The sequence below is a fragment of the Rousettus aegyptiacus genome, unplaced genomic scaffold (genome assembly GCF_014176215.1).
Source record: "Rousettus aegyptiacus isolate mRouAeg1 unplaced genomic scaffold, mRouAeg1.p scaffold_m13_p_7, whole genome shotgun sequence".
NCBI lineage: Eukaryota > Metazoa > Chordata > Mammalia > Chiroptera > Pteropodidae > Rousettus > Rousettus aegyptiacus.
The window spans coordinates 76,193,852-76,210,309 of record NW_023416310.1 but is presented as its reverse complement, the minus strand read 5'-3'; the positions used below and the strand labels follow the sequence as shown (position 1 = coordinate 76,210,309).

The window sequence follows — 16,458 nt, the reverse complement described above, 5'->3', positions numbered from 1 at the left end:
CAAAAATGTCTAGCAAGGACAGGACGGAGCTAAGACTCAGCCAACATTAGCCATTTTACTACTTCTCTTATTATTGTTTTAAAGCAGAAATGTCCTCGTGTTGGGGCCTTTGCCTTGGAGTCAGATGGTTCGCATTTGCATCCAAATCACAAAGTCTTTAAGCCTTAGTTGCTTTTAAAAATGAGGCCAATACTACAAGGTTGGGTGTGTGTTCCGTGAACTGGCGTGGGTGTGTGAAGTCACCTAGCATGTTGCTGGACACACAACAGGTATCTGACAGATGATACTTTTCTCTCTGTCCCTCTGAGCACACACGCGCACACACGCACGCAAACGCAGGCACACTCCTGTTTTGATCTTGGCCTGAGGCTGACAAGCCCCAGATTAGGGATCAGCAACAACACTGGCTTTATCAGCTCCCATCAGAGGTATTTGCATATTGGTAGAGAATCTGAACCGAGAAAACATTTGCCATTTCAAAAGAGTGAAATGGTGAGGTTATGAGATTCCGTTCCTTTACCCATTCCATTCGCGGAGGACTTTTGTACAATGGCCTTTTAATGACTTTAGTTCATTCCAAAAAAATAAATAAATAAATAAATAAATGATACATGTGTTTGGAAAAAAGCAAACAACTCAGAGATGAATAGAAATAAATTTAATAGACTTTTAAACGTCTTTTCTCCACTCAGGTCTCCCCTCCGTACCCCACTTACAGGTAAGCAATGCTGGCAACAGGTACAATCATCCCACATCTCACCAGATGCAGAACAACACACATGTCCATCCACAGGAGCCGAGGGAAAAGGAAGGTGGCTTGTTTTTTTAAAAATCATACTGTGGGTTTTCTTCTGTGTACGATTTTCACCAAGTGCATCCTGGCCGTCTCTTCAGATCAGTAGAAAGAGAAAAAAAAATGATCATTCGTTGTCTCTTAATCCGGCACTGTGGATGCACCATAGTTTATTCAGCATCTCCCCTTTTGACGTTGACTGATTTTGTAGAGTTTTTTTAGTTCCCTCTCAACAAATGCAACCAAAGCAGCAGTAATCCACGTCCATGTGCATTTTTATGTCTTCTGGTTAAGTTTCCGCAAATGTCATTTCTAATTAAAGTGAAAGTATTTCTTGTACACCTATTCGACGTGTCAGAGATTGGGTGGTTACAAACCCTGGAGACATGGCGGGAGGGTGAGATCCACACCTACTAAGTGCTCAGCAGGCACCTCCACAGGTTAGCTCATCGAATCCCATTCACGCTAGAATGGGGAGCTGGGATAGAGTACCCACTACACAGACGTAGAAACGGGGGCTCAGAGAGGGGAAAGCACTTGCCCAAATTGGAGGATTCTGAGACAGCTCAGTTCCAGAGAGCCAAGGAGCTGTCACCACCTCATAGCTGTCACTGTGGGTGGCAACTTTCTGGTGCAGAAAAACCAGAAAGATTTCAAAAGAGAGGGGTACGATGTTGGGGTGCTTGGGGCCTCTGGAAGCTATTTCTCTGCCCGGGAATGATCAATATTATTCATGTCATTGTCTGTTCTTTTCCCTGTCACCAATCTGTCAACACTCTGGGTAAGTGCCACCTTTGACCAAACGCAGAAGAAATTCGCCTATGTAGGAGGCCTAAGGATGCTCACTCATATGGCTCCTTTTCCTTATCTCTACAGGCTGGGAGGAAGCGGATGCTTTGCTGATGACCTGTGAGCCCCTCACCCCGCCACCACCACCCCTGCGTTGGGCCGGAGCATGGGGGAACTTGGAGTTTCTCAACGAAAGCCCGAAGGAGAATTCCTCAGCAAGTGCTGGGCCATGGAGCCTCGGAAGAAAGTGCTGGCTTCTAGTCATTCAAACAACTAATTTGAATAGTGAAGAAACTGAGACAGAGAGATTAGAGATGGAACAGGCCGAGGAGACAGGAATGAGAGAAGGACCATTTGAGTTATCAGAGCTGCAAGGTCACCACAGGGACCATTCAAACGGACTGTTTGAATCTCATTTGCCTAGTCCCCGGGGAGAGAGACAGTGCTATCAGAGGATCACCCCGCACTGATCCCAGTGTCTGATCCCAAAGCAAGATAGCGCACGTAGTCCTGAGGGATGATAGACATTTGTGCTGCACATTTGGCTTCCCAGAGACCCCTTCTCCCATCCAATCTCACGGGAATCTTTGCCAATTGCCAGTGAGGCCGGAAGCAGGAGATCCACGTTTCACACAGGGAAACCGAGGCTGAAAACCGAAGGCAAAAGGAGGCAGAGCTGGAAGGTCTGGCTTCAGGAAGCAGAAGGAATCTGAAGACAGATTGCCAGGGAGCCTCAGACCCAGACGCTTCTCCTCCTGCTCCCAGCCCCTTTCCTGCCAAAACACACAGGGCTCGAGCCCAGAGCCACGTGGGTTCCGGTCTGATCAGGAGAACAAAGCCAGAGGCCTGGCAGAGGCCCGGCGGAGGAGAGAACACAGGGCTTAGCTCCGTATCGCCAGATGTTCAGAAAAAGTCAGAGTGCTTCAGTGCGTGATGCGTGCCAGGCCCCGCGGTGCACGGTCCGAAGCAGGCACCCCTCTTCAGGGCCACGGGCATCCTGGGTCCTTTCCTTGGCCACGGGCTGGGCACAACCTCTGAGCTGTTCCATCCCCACGCTTGGTTACCTGGAGAGTGAAAGCATTCACGCTTTAGAACAAGACGGCCCAGAGTTCTGATGCTGCCTTAGGTACTGCCCGCTCTGTGCCCGTGGGGACATCACTTCACTTCTCTGAGCCTCGGTCCACATCATCCCCCGTAAAGAACAGACGAAGGAATATCGCAAGGGACACATGCATAGAACAACATCTACAGGGCACTTAGCTCAGGGCCTGGCAAGGGGTGGTCAATGAATAGCTGTGTTCGTCCCTTCTGTGGCCGCTCTATTAGGTATTTCTGTTGCCGGCACGGAGCAGAGGCAGCCGGATGTGAGCCTGCACGAAGATCCCCTGGACCACTGGCCAGGACAACAGACTTTCTGATCAGAGGTCTGGGGAAGGCCCAGGAATGTGGCCCTTAGGGAGCCTGAGAACCACACACTGGTGAGCAAGTCCATAGGCAGAAGTCAGGGGGGTTCAAGCGTAGTCCTGGGAAATGCCCTGGGCTCTGTGCGGTCCTCGGTGGCTCGGAAAAAGTTCTCCCTGATGGAAAGATGATGCACCCCAACCACCCTCCCTCCCTGGCCCTACCTCTCCCCAGGCTGCACTGGCCTCCCTCACTGCCTGGAGGGCTGAGACCGTGTCACCTTTCACCCCCCATGGTGCAGTGGCCGTGAAGCCCCTATCTACTGAGCAGACTAGAAATGCTTGGCTTGGGGACAGGACTGCAGGAGGGGCCAAGCACCCTAATACGGTGGCCTCTGCTTCCTCGCCTCTCGCGGCCCCAGCCCTGACTCCGGCTCTCAGCTCAGCAGACTGGCCCAGCAGATCAGCCTCCTCCCCGGGGCCCCTGGGATTGCCTCCTCTGTGCACCGATTCTGGCAGCCTAGGGTTTCCAAAGCTCCTGCTGCCCCCTTGAGGCCAGCTCCTGCGGCTTTGCTCCTGAGCCTTGTCCACATTTTGAAGAGGCTGGGGGAAGTCCAGGTGTGGGACAAACAGCCCTGGAGCTTAGGGAAGTCAAGATACCCGACAGAGCTCTGTTCCTGCGTGTGGCACCACTCCGTCAACTGGGTACCCAGAGGCCCCCCCAACCCCAGGGTGCGAATGAAAGGACCTACACGTGGGGACAGTTCTGCCACCCCACATCTGAGAGAGCGAGATGCTTACGCGGATAAGTATTATGATGCTATGGCTCAGTTTTATTGGCAGTTATGAGCCAGGCACTGTGCCTTACATATGCTACTTCATTAAATCCTCTCTAAAGACAAATTTCCGATGGAGGGAACATCGGTATCCCCATTTTACAAATGAGAAAACCGAGGCACGAAGAGAATTGTCGATTTGCCCAAAGTTCCAGGTAGCGAAGGGTCGAGCCAGGCCTCCGAGCCAGGCCTTGGTGACGCCAGACCCTGTGTCCTTCACGCACCACGAGCTCCTGCCTCCCAGTCCCACCTCTGCATCTCTGTCCCCCCTCTCTCCCCATCCTTCTCCTCCATCCTTTCTTGGTTCTCGGTTGCCTCGAACTGGTTTGTTTGTGGACCTCTGCAGGTCAACCGTCCAGCACCATTGTCCTGGCACAGGGTAAGCCCCAGGTCTTCTCATGGAGGATGCACAGCTCTACCCCGATTGTCAAGTGGGGGATGATGACTGGGTCGCTCCGGACCCAGAGACCGGGGCTAGAGCCATTGACTCTGGGAGAGGCAGAAATAGACTATTTCAAGTTCACGACTAGGAGGGTCTCGTGGAGCATCGCCTGCCAGACAGGAAGAATGGCATCTGTCAATTATGAAGCCCTACTGTCTTCCAGGCATCAGGCAATGTCCCCTCTCACTGACTCTGAAGAACCACTGAGGTAGGTTGTACCAACCTCATTTTACAGGTGAGCAAACCCAGGCTCGAAGAGATGGGAACCCTGCCCAAGTTCACACAGCCGTTAGATGGAAGAATCTGGGTCAAGGTTTGGTCATTGGGGACCAACGGGTAAATGGAGTCTCGTTGTAAAACGGGAATCTCCGCTCTGAAACACTTGGGTCTTCACACGGAAGTGAGGATCTCTGAGAGTCAGCAGCAAAACGGCTCTTCCGAAACTTGTCCTTAAGTCTGCCAGAGGTCACAGGGAAGGGACTGACTCAGTGTTGTGCTATTTTAAGGGCAGTTATGAAAACTTCTCTGCTCACTGGTTCCCAGAACACCGCCGTTCTCTCCTCTGAACTTGGCAGACTGGAGACAGGTGCTTCGGAAATAGCCTTGTTCCTAATCCACGCTCCACAGCCCCAGCCAGCACACCCGGAAGTGAGCAGCTCTAGTACTTTCTATGATGGGCTTAGAAATACCTACAGATTTCAGCCTGTTGATGCAAAAACGCTGTTGTTGTTGTTGTCGTTGTTGTTGTTTTCTGGGAACTGGAGTTGAATTCTTTACCCAGGAATAAAATTTGTAAAGAACCTAGTTGTTTTCCAAAAAAAAAAAAAAAAAAAAAAAACCACACAGAATTTTCCAGTGCTGGAAAATCAGGCCCTTTCCCTCCTGTCCCAGCTCCTTAAAATCTCAAAAGGTCCGAGGTGGAAGGTACCAAAGAGAACTTCGGTTCAGCCCCTCATACAATGGGTAAAGGAACTGGAGATCCGGAGAGAGAAAGGGGGGTCCCAGGTAACACGGCCAGTTAATCCAGGATGGGGTGAAGTTAAATGATCACCAGGCAGCGTGGGGTTTTGCGCTTCGTACAGAACTTTCACGCACATGTCCCCACTTAACGGCCCGTGAGGTCGATATCAGTGTCTCTCTTTGGCAGTTGAAGAAATCGAGTTCACAGTGTCGGCGGGATCTGCTCACGAGCACCCGGCCTTGACCCTAATGGTCGTTGCTGACCCAGAACTTCCCCCTGTGGCTGTGGGAGCACCAGACTGATTCTGGAGAGAGGCAGGTGTGCTTGGGCTCCCTGGACCCAGACGGTCAGCCTGGAGGTATGGAGGGGAAGGCTGTGAGTGTCAGGGTGACTGTCGAGGGTGGGTACAGAGTGGTCACTCGCATACGCCGGGACAGAGACGACAGACCGTGCCATTCCCACGGGTCATCTATGTGCCTAGACCCACCCCGAGGATCAGAAGTGTCACAGAATGTGGCCTCCGTCCTCAAGAAGCTGATGGCTCACCTGAGGATACTCCCATGAACCAATCTGAGAAAAGGACAAACTACTGATACTACGACAGGGATGATTCCTAAGTGACATTTAGAGACAGGAAGCAGAACAATGGTCGCCTAGGTCTGGGGACGGGCCGACTGGTATGAGGCGCAGATGAACTTTCGGGACGATGAAAATCCTGCATCATGATTGCGATGGCGGTTACACGAGTGTACAGATTTTTGTACACACTTGTCAGCACTCACCAAAATGAACGCGCAGGACAGGTGCGTGTCGTACAAAAACGATTCCTCGGCGAAGTTGATTTTTTTTAAAAAAGACGCAGTCTTTGTTCTCATGGTACTTACATCTGGCGGAGAATAATGATACTCATAAAGTTATCAGGTAAATAAATGCAAAACAATGGGAAGAGGGACAAGAGCTTTGAAGGGTGTTACAGGGAGGGTGAGGGTGTGTGATAAGGCCGGGGTTGGTTCAGGGAGACTGGGAAAGAGTCCCCGAGGAGGCGATGTTCACCCGAGTTTAGCATGAACCGGAGAGGTGACTTCCGTCCAGGGAACCGCACGCACTGAGGGCCTGTGGGGGAAGGGAATCTGGTGGGGACCACTGGGGTGAGGAGGGGTGTGAGCCTGGAGCAGGAGGAGAAGGAGGGAGGCGGCAGGGGATGGGTCTCCGGAGGTGAGCGGGACAGCCCGCGTAGGGATGCCGTGGCCCGGATAAGAGTCTGCGCTTTTCCTGAGGGAAACAGAAGCCCACCGAAGTGTTTTAAGGGTTGTAAAGGGAGAGCGACTACTTCAGCTTGCGGGTTGACAGTGTGGAGTTAGCATTTGCCCCTCCCTCCTGGCTGTAAGGTTCTTGAGAGTAGAACCAAGTCTTACCGATATGAGCAGCCCCCACCGACCTTTTAGCAGCACCGAATAAAAACTGATACACAAGAACTGATCTCAAGGAAGGAAGGAAGGAAGGAAGGAAGGAAGGAAGGAAGGAAGGAAGGAAGGAAAGATCAGATTTTCTTAGCACCCAGATATCTGCTTTCCCGAAGTCGTCTGATAAATAATAAATTCAGAATTTCTTCACCCCAAACCGAAGACATGATACAGAGGACATTGGGTCAAATCCCCATATTTCTCAACGCAGTCCCCAGTCCTGAGCCCACAGGGTTCGGGCTGCCAAGGACAAATCCAACCCGTCTGTTTGCCTTGCCAGGACCCGCATGACAGGTCCCTCGAGGTCCTCTGGGGACCAGCCCACCTGCATAGCAGCCACTTGGCCCCAGACCGTTTCCGCACACAGGTGTGATCCGCACACTGCAGCCCCCCAGGCATAGCACGTCTCAGGCGCACCCCTCACCCCCGTGCCTCTGCCCCAAGTCCCCTTCCTCTCCTGGGTCCACCAGGACACGGCTCACAATGTCCTCAAAGACCCAGCTCAGCACCCGCTCCTCTGCGAAGCCTTTTCCGGCCACTCTGCGCCATCAGCCACCATGCCAGACCTGCCTCTAGGACCACCCTTGTCACCCGCCGCGCCCACCTCGCTCCTTCCTTAGGCCAGCGCGCAGCCCTCCGGTGTCCTTATCCATCCTCCGGTGCCAAGACCCGCGCCCGGCGCAGAGCAGGGCGAACGGAACAGTGAACTGAGCCATGCGGGGCCCACACGGATCCCTGAGAAAGACGGCGGACGGCAGGGGCGAGGAGAAACCGTCGACGCCAAGCCTCTCCCAGGGACTGCCCGGCCCCCGAGAGGCGCGGAGGTCCGCGGACAGCTCGCCCTCTGCTCCCCCTGCGCTCCTTCCCCTCGCCGACCCTCCGCTGCTGCTGCCTCAGCTCCCCCAGATTTCCGCCTTTGCCTCTCGGCTTTGGTCGCCGAGCTCCTTGCGGCCCCCCGAGACCTCCCGGCCGCCCCCCCCCCCACGTGCTCCCTCTTGCTCCCTGGTCATGCCCGTCCCTCCAGCCAGGGCGAGCCCGCACCCTCTGTCCCTCTCACGGCGAGGGAGGCACCCCGCGCTGCTGCGTCACCGTCACGGGCTGCAGAAGGGCCGACTCTCCTGCACCGAGCAAGGGGCACACACGGAAAAACGGCGGACAAAGTCGCAGGGTCCTGCAGGAAGCGCGGGGTCCGCCTTCCTGGGACGTTCCTCGAAACAGATTCATTTCCCTTTTGATGTTTTCGTGAAAATTTCTTCCTGGCAAGAACGTAGGGTGAGGTTTAGAGGAGATTCAGGTTACGCTCTGCAGGGGAAGCGCATGGCTGGCTGGGGCAAGGTCACTGGCTTTGGGATTCGATAAATGTGGGGCGAGACCCAGTCCCACCGCGTCTGTGGAAGCCTGACCCCTCCCCCACCCCAAGGAGCCGGCCTGGCATGCGGTGGCCCAAACGGTGACCACGGCGACGCACGCGGGAACGGGCCGCGTGTAAGGCGCCTCGCTCGGTGTGCGACCGCATGAGGTCGGCGCATTTACAGAAGAGGAAACTGAGGCTCTGCGGTCTTCCACCCAAATGGGGAGAGCAGGAGTGAGCACAGGGGAAGCAGCGTGGCCCAGGGGAGTCGTCTGGGCTTGGGTTGGTCCCAGCAGCACCCCCCACCCCCACCCCCGCCTGGCCCAGTGGAAGGTGACACAGTGATCTTTCATAAACATTACCTCAGCTGCTTTGTGGGAGATAAGGTGTTTGCTAAACTTTGTTGGAAGAGCAGAACCTTCCACGTGACCATCGCTGGGACGGGGACCTGCTCAGACTGGCTGCGGGGGCCTCCAGCTGGGCTCGCCCAAAATACGGGAGCCAGCAAATGGGTCTATTTAGTGTAAATAGAGGCAAATGCTCTCGGGATAAAGGACAAAGAGGTCGTGGCTGGGAGAGGGACAGTGGCCTCCTCACGAGCCAGTGTCTGTGAACACCTTTGCAATTCGGGGTGCGGCCCCCTGTTGCCTCGCTCTGGGGCGCTCTCTGGGATTGGGACGGCGGCAGGGCTCCGTGGAGCATTGACACAGGGTGCCATGTGAAGGGTGTCGTAAGGCAGCCTGGCGTGAGCAGCAGGGAGATGCTGTGCCATCCTTACCGGGCAGGGCCGCTGGGGTCCTGAGCAGCCCGAGCCACCAGCCTTCTCAGCCCCGCCGTTCGCCCACGTCTCAAAACCAGCAGGGCTCTTGGCTGTCTGGAGCTGGTGCTGGGCAGTAAACTTGAACCTTTCCTCATCAGCCTCCAATGCCCACACCTCCGTGGGAAGGACAGCAGGGATGTGAGAGGCCCGAACAGAGCCAGTGCTCTCCGGACCCTCCCCAGGGAGACGAAACTTAGCCAGTGTGCAGATTAGGGCCCAACCAGAGATGTCCCGCCTAAGTCTCAGAGCCTGGCTAGACGTGGGGGAATGAACCAGGTCCCTTCTTGTTTTCCTCGTCATAACATAGCTCTGCAACAACAACAACAACAAATGTTTGAAGCACTGATATTGAACAGACAAACCCTTTTCACGCCGTGCCTATGCGGAGGACTCATCCAGAGATGGTATCTGAAGTCTGGATCGCAAGGCCTTCACGTGCGTCAAGCCGAGGCCAAGTTTCCCTCCTGCTCTACCCCGCCACCCGGAAGCGAAGGATTTCACTCAGCAGGTGGTGACGTCCCCATCCCTGGAGGCGAGCTAGCAGAGTGAAAGTGCCTGAGGGCGATCGCGGCAGGGGCCCGAGGCTGCTCAGGAACCCGGAACCGCACCATCTCTTTGGCACTAAAGGCATATTTGGTTCCACATCTGGGGGTACAGAGGTCCTTCTTGCTGGCCAGCCATGGCCGGGAGCAGGGAGAGAGTCTGGGGGACACTCCGGCTGCCTGGCCAGCATATCCGGGACAGCATGGGGTTTGGTGGAGTGAATTAAAAACTCAATTTGAGCATCAAAGGAGGAACTTCACATGGGTCAGTGAGCCAAGAGCTCAGCTTCTGCGAGTCTCGTTGTCCCAGGCTGCAAATTGGGAGTGAAAACTTCTGACTTTGGGGGCTGCGATGAAAACTAAATGAGGTGGCGTAGGTGTGGAGCCCGTCTCTGTTCCAGGCACGGGTCGGCCTTCGTGAAGGCGGCAGACGGCACGCTCTGAATGGCCGGGGGCTCGCGGGGGGACCGCAGCCTATTCGCCCCCACCCCCACCCCCAACCCCGCCTGAGCCTAATTCCCAGGGCCTCCCGAGCCCGGAAAACCGAAGCGCTAAGTAAAAACACAGCAGGAGGAGGGCACCCTTTCTTTTTCTCTCTTTACCCTCCAACTCTGCAGTTCTGGGGTCGGCACCCAGCAGTCCTTCCTGCCAGAGCTCAAGTGCCCGGCCCACTCCGCCCGTGTCAGAGACACGGATCTGGGATCTGGGGACAAGCATGGGCGAGCGACCTCCTTCAGGGCTTCCATGTATAGATTCTGAGCACGTGTTGTCTGTGGGTCTTACCCACTCTGACCAACAGATCGCACAGATAGACAAACAGATAGTATCTTTATAATAATAGCTATCATACGTGCAGCTCTATTTGCCAGTTACTTGCTGTGTTACCTTAAGCAGGCTACTTAACCTCTCTGAGCCCCAGACACCTTATCTATAAATCAGAGAAAGTAATAATACCTATTCATAGGGCAATGGCGGCGATAAAATCACCTCGTATGTAAAACACAGAACAGTGCTGGATACGTAGTAAGTTCTCAATATAAAATTAGTTGTGATGTGTCAGGCGTGAGTCTCAGAACAGCTTTTGAGAAAGCTATTACAATAACTCTCACATTGCAGATGCAGACGCTGAGGAGTGAAGGGAACTTGGCCAGGAATCGGCACATCCGGAGTTCAAGCTCCAATGGCCTCACCCCGAAACCCACGCTCCTCATCTTTACACACTTATCGGTGACCGTCCCACGTCACCGCCCTCTCTTCTTCAGTTAAAACATAAACGATCACCACCACGACCACAAAACTAAGCGCCACATGTACCCTTGGGTGCTACGAGCAGAGTCGTCGATCCTGACTTTGCTGCCGTGAAACCCCAGGGGCCCCCACCATGAATTCGCAGAGAGTCATTGAGACGTCCTTGTTTGGGAGGCAGCTGCCCTCCACCCTGAGTTTGCAGCTGGGGGGAATTGTTTCTGGAGAGCTGACCTGCCCTCATCACCTGCAAGTCAGAGGCACGGCCTGGAGCCTCCTCCTGGAGAGGGCCTTGTCCTCCTCATTCCCTGGGGGCCCCTCTGCCTGACGTCGCCCCGTAAGATCACTCAGGCGTTGCCTCTCAGGGTTCCCTACATCCCAAACTGTCGTGGTGATTAGTGCGTCTTCCTCCGAGGTTCTTCCAGCGACGGACTCGTCGGTCCCTGACTACCTGAAAATTCTGTGGACTCCAGAAGTCCCCTCGCAGTCCCCACTGGCTCTGGGCCCACCCACGTTTGGGTCTCATTCTGTGCTCCCTAATGCTATTTCTGGCCTTAATTATGATTGCACAGCTTCATTACGTAGAGTTGATTTGAAGTAATGGTCCTAATTAAGAGTGAATTTTAATTAAGCTTAGTTCAGAGCCTGCCTTCCATCGCCAAAGACTCGGCAGCCTGAGACGGGGAAAGCCTGTCTGAGCACTTTGACCTTCACGCTGCCCAGCCGTCGGCCAGATGGGTTTGCTGGATCTTCTGGCCTCAGGAGTGCATTTCCTCACCAGGTTGCCGGGGGAGGAACTATATCTCAGCTTCCCCCACCCAGCGGCAAACTCGGAGCCTTGGCCTTGCGGAAACACAACCCTACTAACCGCCTGGTGAGGGAACCTACTTTTCCCAAGGCTCAGACAGCCCAGGGATCACTGTCCGTGTTATTTCACTTCTCGGATGAATATCAACCACATCGCCTGCCTTGTCTGAGGAAATAAATTTCCTAAGAAATGCTTTCCTCCAACTGCTTGTAATACCCACTTTACAGATGAGGAAAACAAAGCCCGAGGAGGCGAAGGCACATAGCTGGGAAGGGCAGAGGGCAGATTGAAAATGTTAGAGAAAACGACCTTTCATTTCTTGCTGGGCCACTAAGACTAGTGTGTGCCAAATGAGAGGGTTCATATGCCATGCGGGTGAGTTTTGCCACACCCGCAAACACGGTTATTTACTTTATAGCAAAAAAAAAAAAAAAAAAGAAAAAAAAATAATCTTAAATCCATTTGTCTTAAAATGAAGCTTTATATCCTACTTTTCAAACTGCCAGCAATCAAAGGTCATCATAAAAACAAAACGAGGAAAAATAAAGCCAGGTTATTACATGCAAACCAGAAACTGTAAGCTTCTAAAGGTCCAACATTCAGGCCTGGGCTTTCTTTCTTTAAAAAAGAGAGAGAGAGGGATGGGGGGAGGGAGAGAGAGCGAGAAAGTTAAAGATCGAGCATCAAACTGAGACTTTGTCCTTGATATAATCAGAAGGATTGAAAGACAGTTGAGCTGGAAAGATAATCGTTATATCACTGCGATTCGACCTTACTTAAGTCCCACCCAAGTGCCACCTAAAATCAACTCTCACTTGTTGGACACTTTGAAAGACACTGATCTAAGCTGATTTAGCATGTGGTTCCAGGCTTTGCCTCTGAGCAATATCACCCTCAGCTGCTTCATGGATGAGAAAATCTGGCCAGAATCCTAGCTCTCCTTACCCCAGCCCGGGCGCAAGGACGAAGTGTGGACATTCCTTTGGTGTTTCAAGTGAAAACACAGTGAAATCAATATACTCTCTGAGGCTGGCTGCTATGGTCAGGTCATCTGCAAAAGGACAGGCCTGACCGCCCCTGTCCTGAATGTCACGGCCACACTGGTCTCTTTTACGATGCTGAAGTCCTTACCTTATAAAGTCGCCCAGTGAGAAGCTAAATTCTGTAAACATTCTGATTTTTCTAGAGGGAAATGGAAAGTGAAAAAATAGGAATCAATTACCTTGAAAATAAAAGGGCAATTTCCCTCACGAATGCCACACTTAAAAGCTCAATTTGAAAGCAGGCGTTCAAATCAGGCCCAGGCCGAGTCGAAAAAGAAATCATTTATTAATCCCCTTCCATCTACCCCTTCTGACTGAGCGAATCTTCCTTAGACTCAGAAAAGATAAATGGGCTCGCAATACGATTAAATAAACACTTTATGACATGAAATCCAAGTCGCAGAACTTTTCCATTACATGTTGGGCTTTTGAAGACCTGTCTGCTTAACCTAACTAGTCTAGTGACCCAGAAACCACCATGTCTGGGGGGCTCTTCTCTGTGGAGCTGAAGCAGGGACCCTCTGCTCTTTCCAAGGGATTTGGGGTGACATTACAACCCAAACCCTTCAAGAGAGCCAACGACTCTTAGACACACCAGCTCCGTAGACACCCCACTTTTCATTCCTGGGAAATTGCACGAGTCAAGAAGAAAAGACAGCCTTGACCGAAATGGCAAGACATTACAGAAATGTACAGTCGCCAGATGACCAAACAGACATGATGATCTCGTCAAAACCGCTCATTCATTCTTTCTTGATGTTTTTATTCCCGGAGTAGGAAGGATTTTGTGAACACCGTTGATGGTTTTCAGAGCCAAATTAGCATCGTTCCTCCCGCCACAAATAAATACAGCTGGAACCAGAGAGCCCAGGGGTTGAATTCTAACTCTGCAAGTTACCAGCTGTGGCACTTTGGGCCTCCGTTTCCCCATCTGTACAATGGGGAGAATAGCAGCCACCTACCTCACAGGATGTGGTGAGGATTAAATGAGAGCGTGCTTAGGGCGCATGGCGCATAGTCAGTGCTCAGCGGATGGCTGAGGGTTAATATTAACCCAGGCCGAAGCTTGTGTCCTGTCTGTCTCAGAAACTTACTGACTCGCCGGTTAGGAGAAGATGCTCCCACGCTCAGAAGTGTTCTGAAGCCCCCAGGAACGTGACGCAAGACTCGGCTCCTCTGCACGTCTCTGTTTCCTGCTCACCACCTGGGCTGAAGCGCCCTGGGTAGGGCCGAAGCAGGCACAGGTGGCTTTCTCGGGGACCTGACCGGTGGAATGGGGGCCTCATGCAGCACACGAAAAGAATGTGTGCACAGAACAGCTCCTGCTTGAAAATCCAGTTTGATTGAAGATCCAACACCGGCACACACGTACCCATTTCTTCCTTCCTATGCGTCCACCCTGCATATCTGGGCAAAAAAAACAGTTCACGCAGGCGACATCGTGTGCAGGTAGCTGTCCGGCTCTATGATAAAATGCACCGATTCTCCCTGAGTGAAGCTTAATTCACCTCGGCCTGGGGATTTATACCGAGCAATAAAATCCACAGAATAGAGAAATGCAAATAGATCGTAGAATATAATATTATCATTGTCAACATAAAAGACTTTTATTTACTGCCCCCCAAAAGAAAATACACCACATTGTTTCAGGGAATGCAAAAAAGGTTTCAACAACTAACAGGGCATGTTTCTGAGCAAAATATGCCCTGTATATGATGTCGGAACACACTTCGTCAGAGGCCACTTGTGTGTGTCTGTGTTCTTGCAAACAAACCGTGGAGTTGAGTTAGAGAAGGTCGCTTCCCGCCTGCCTCTCCGGGCCACAGGCCACCTACCTTTGTCCACAAACAAACGGAAAAACATAGATTTATTAGGAGGGACAGGCCCTCCGAGGTGGGACACACCTGCTCGACACATCTCAGGACGAGGTGTCTGAGGTGTTGGCTTCCTGGGGAACCAAAGGCGGGTGAGGGAGAGGCTGAGTGAGCGGGTGATGTGTGTTGCTTTGGGCAAAGGGAGGCTGTGAAGGGTAGACAGCAGAGCAACCCCCATCTTTTCTTCAGGGTGTGTCTCTGCCTCCCCCCCGCCTCGCCACACCCCTGCCTGCTAAAGCTTATTTCATGAACTCTTTTGTCAGGCAGGATCCTGATGAATGAGACTAATTATTTTCATGGATTTGGTTGAATAATAAATCTGTAATTTTGTTTAGGGCTTTGGGTGTCATATTGGACCTGGTCACAGTGATAGTTTCATTTCCATCTGAGAAGGACCTAAATTTATGAGGCTTTAAACAGTAGTAATTACCTGAATGACACTTTGCTAATCGATTCTCCCAGGAGCCCTAGGAAATCTGCAGGTGTGATTCCAGCCGCTTTGCAGGTGAGAAAACAGAGGCTCGAGAGAAGTGAGGTGCATTGTCCACGGTCACCAGCTTGTAAGAGGGAGAGTCGAGATGTGAATTCAGGTCTGTCTGACCCCAGAGGCCTCGAACCTGAATGCTACCCTAACCTGTGTGACTCCCTGTCAGGAGAGCGCTGGGTAGTCCCTGCTGGGTGGTCCCTGCTGGGTGTCCTGACATGAGTAGATCCCTCAGTCCTCACAGATGAGGAAACTGATGCTCAAGAGAGAATAAAAAGCATCGGTTCGAGCTACACAGATACTACGCAGCTCGGCTGGGATTCGGTCCCCAAGGCCTGATTCCAGCCCCTGCGGAGTGAGAGGAGGGCGTGAACTTGTGGCGGCCACGCCTTCCCCGGACCCTCACACTCCACGTCGGTCCTGTGTGTGGCGTGAGGGTCGGGAGTTTCAGCAACCACGTCGGTGACCCCATTTCACATCCAAAAGTTCCTGTGTGTGTGTGTGTGTGTGTGTGTGTGTGTGTGTGTGTGCCGTAGCTCATTTGGACAAGGAACGTCCCCTATAGTTGTCAGTCTCCAGGGGTTTTGTGTCCAGGGTGGCCTGGAGGGGTCATGACAATGGACTTTGATGAAAGAGAAAGAGGAAGTCCCACCCCTGCTCGCAGGGGTCAAATGCCATGATCTTCCTGACTCGGTCCAAACCCACCCATCACAGATCCCCTCTTGAGCTCCCACTATGCACCCCTAAAGTCATGACAGGACCCAAGACATGATGAGCTCCATTAGTTTGCCATCGCTGACCCCCGTCACCACAGGGAGGCAGAGTGAGAGAAGATTTATTTATTTAGGCCGCAAATATTGGTGACCAGGGAAATGGTGAGTACCACGTCACGGGCTGAGGATTTGGTGGAGGGTAACATGGACGCACCTTCCTGATATCTGGGGCTTGTATCCTAGTGAGGAAACAGATAAGAATCAGGTAAAAAGAAAAAAATAAAATACAGACCGGCTTTCAGATAGTGCTAAGTGTCAAGAGGTTAATAAAAGAGGAAGTGTGATAGTGTGATATTAGAGATGAGCAATAGAAGCAGAGGCTAGAGAAGACGTCCCAGAGAAGGTGACCCTGCCTGCTAGGAAGGAGCCAGCCCCAGGAACACCTGGGCATTCTGGCCAGCCCCGAACAGCTCTGTTTTGGGGCAGTCACCGCATCAGAGTTTCCATGATGACACAAAGGTCACAAAGATCCCCAGACTCTAATTTCAATCAACAATGAATCACAGTCACTCTGCGAGCAATACCGCCCCACACCCCAAGCCCCCGCCACACCCAGCACACCCACAATGCCAGTTTGTTTGAGCAACAGAGAAAAGATTATTCCAAAATGCACTTGGTGGAAAACCTCCATGGGATGGTTTTCAGTTCCTCTTTCTAACAGTGGCAACTCAAAACATCCACCATATAGATGGCTCTGGCTGTAAGTTCATTTCCACGAAGTCTGTCCTTGCCTTTTGAGAATTCTGCATGAAAGGGACGCTAACAGGAGAAATGAAGGCGAGAGGCTTTATTGCCGATGGAGGCACTTGCGAGGTATTAACTGAACACCCCCGT

At 52.5% G+C, this 16,458-nt stretch overlaps 1 long non-coding RNA gene across 3 annotated transcripts; it reads right to left on the bottom strand.

The window, feature by feature from the left end:
* Positions 1-643: 643 nt before the first annotated feature.
* LOC107518476 lies at positions 644-14,035 on the bottom strand. 3 transcript variants are annotated; one of them, XR_004952147.1, is made up of 4 exons: positions 13,456-14,035; positions 6,004-6,107; positions 4,954-5,061; positions 644-2,646 (listed from the first exon to the last, which is right to left on the bottom strand). It is a non-coding gene; the product is annotated as an uncharacterized LOC107518476 (long non-coding RNA). The 3 variants fall into 3 exon arrangements; XR_001598865.2 differs by lacking the exon at positions 4,954-5,061 and having other exon boundaries at positions 13,456-14,033; XR_001598863.2 differs by lacking the exon at positions 644-2,646 and having other exon boundaries at positions 3,228-5,061; positions 13,456-14,033.
* Positions 14,036-16,458: the final 2,423 nt, after the last annotated feature.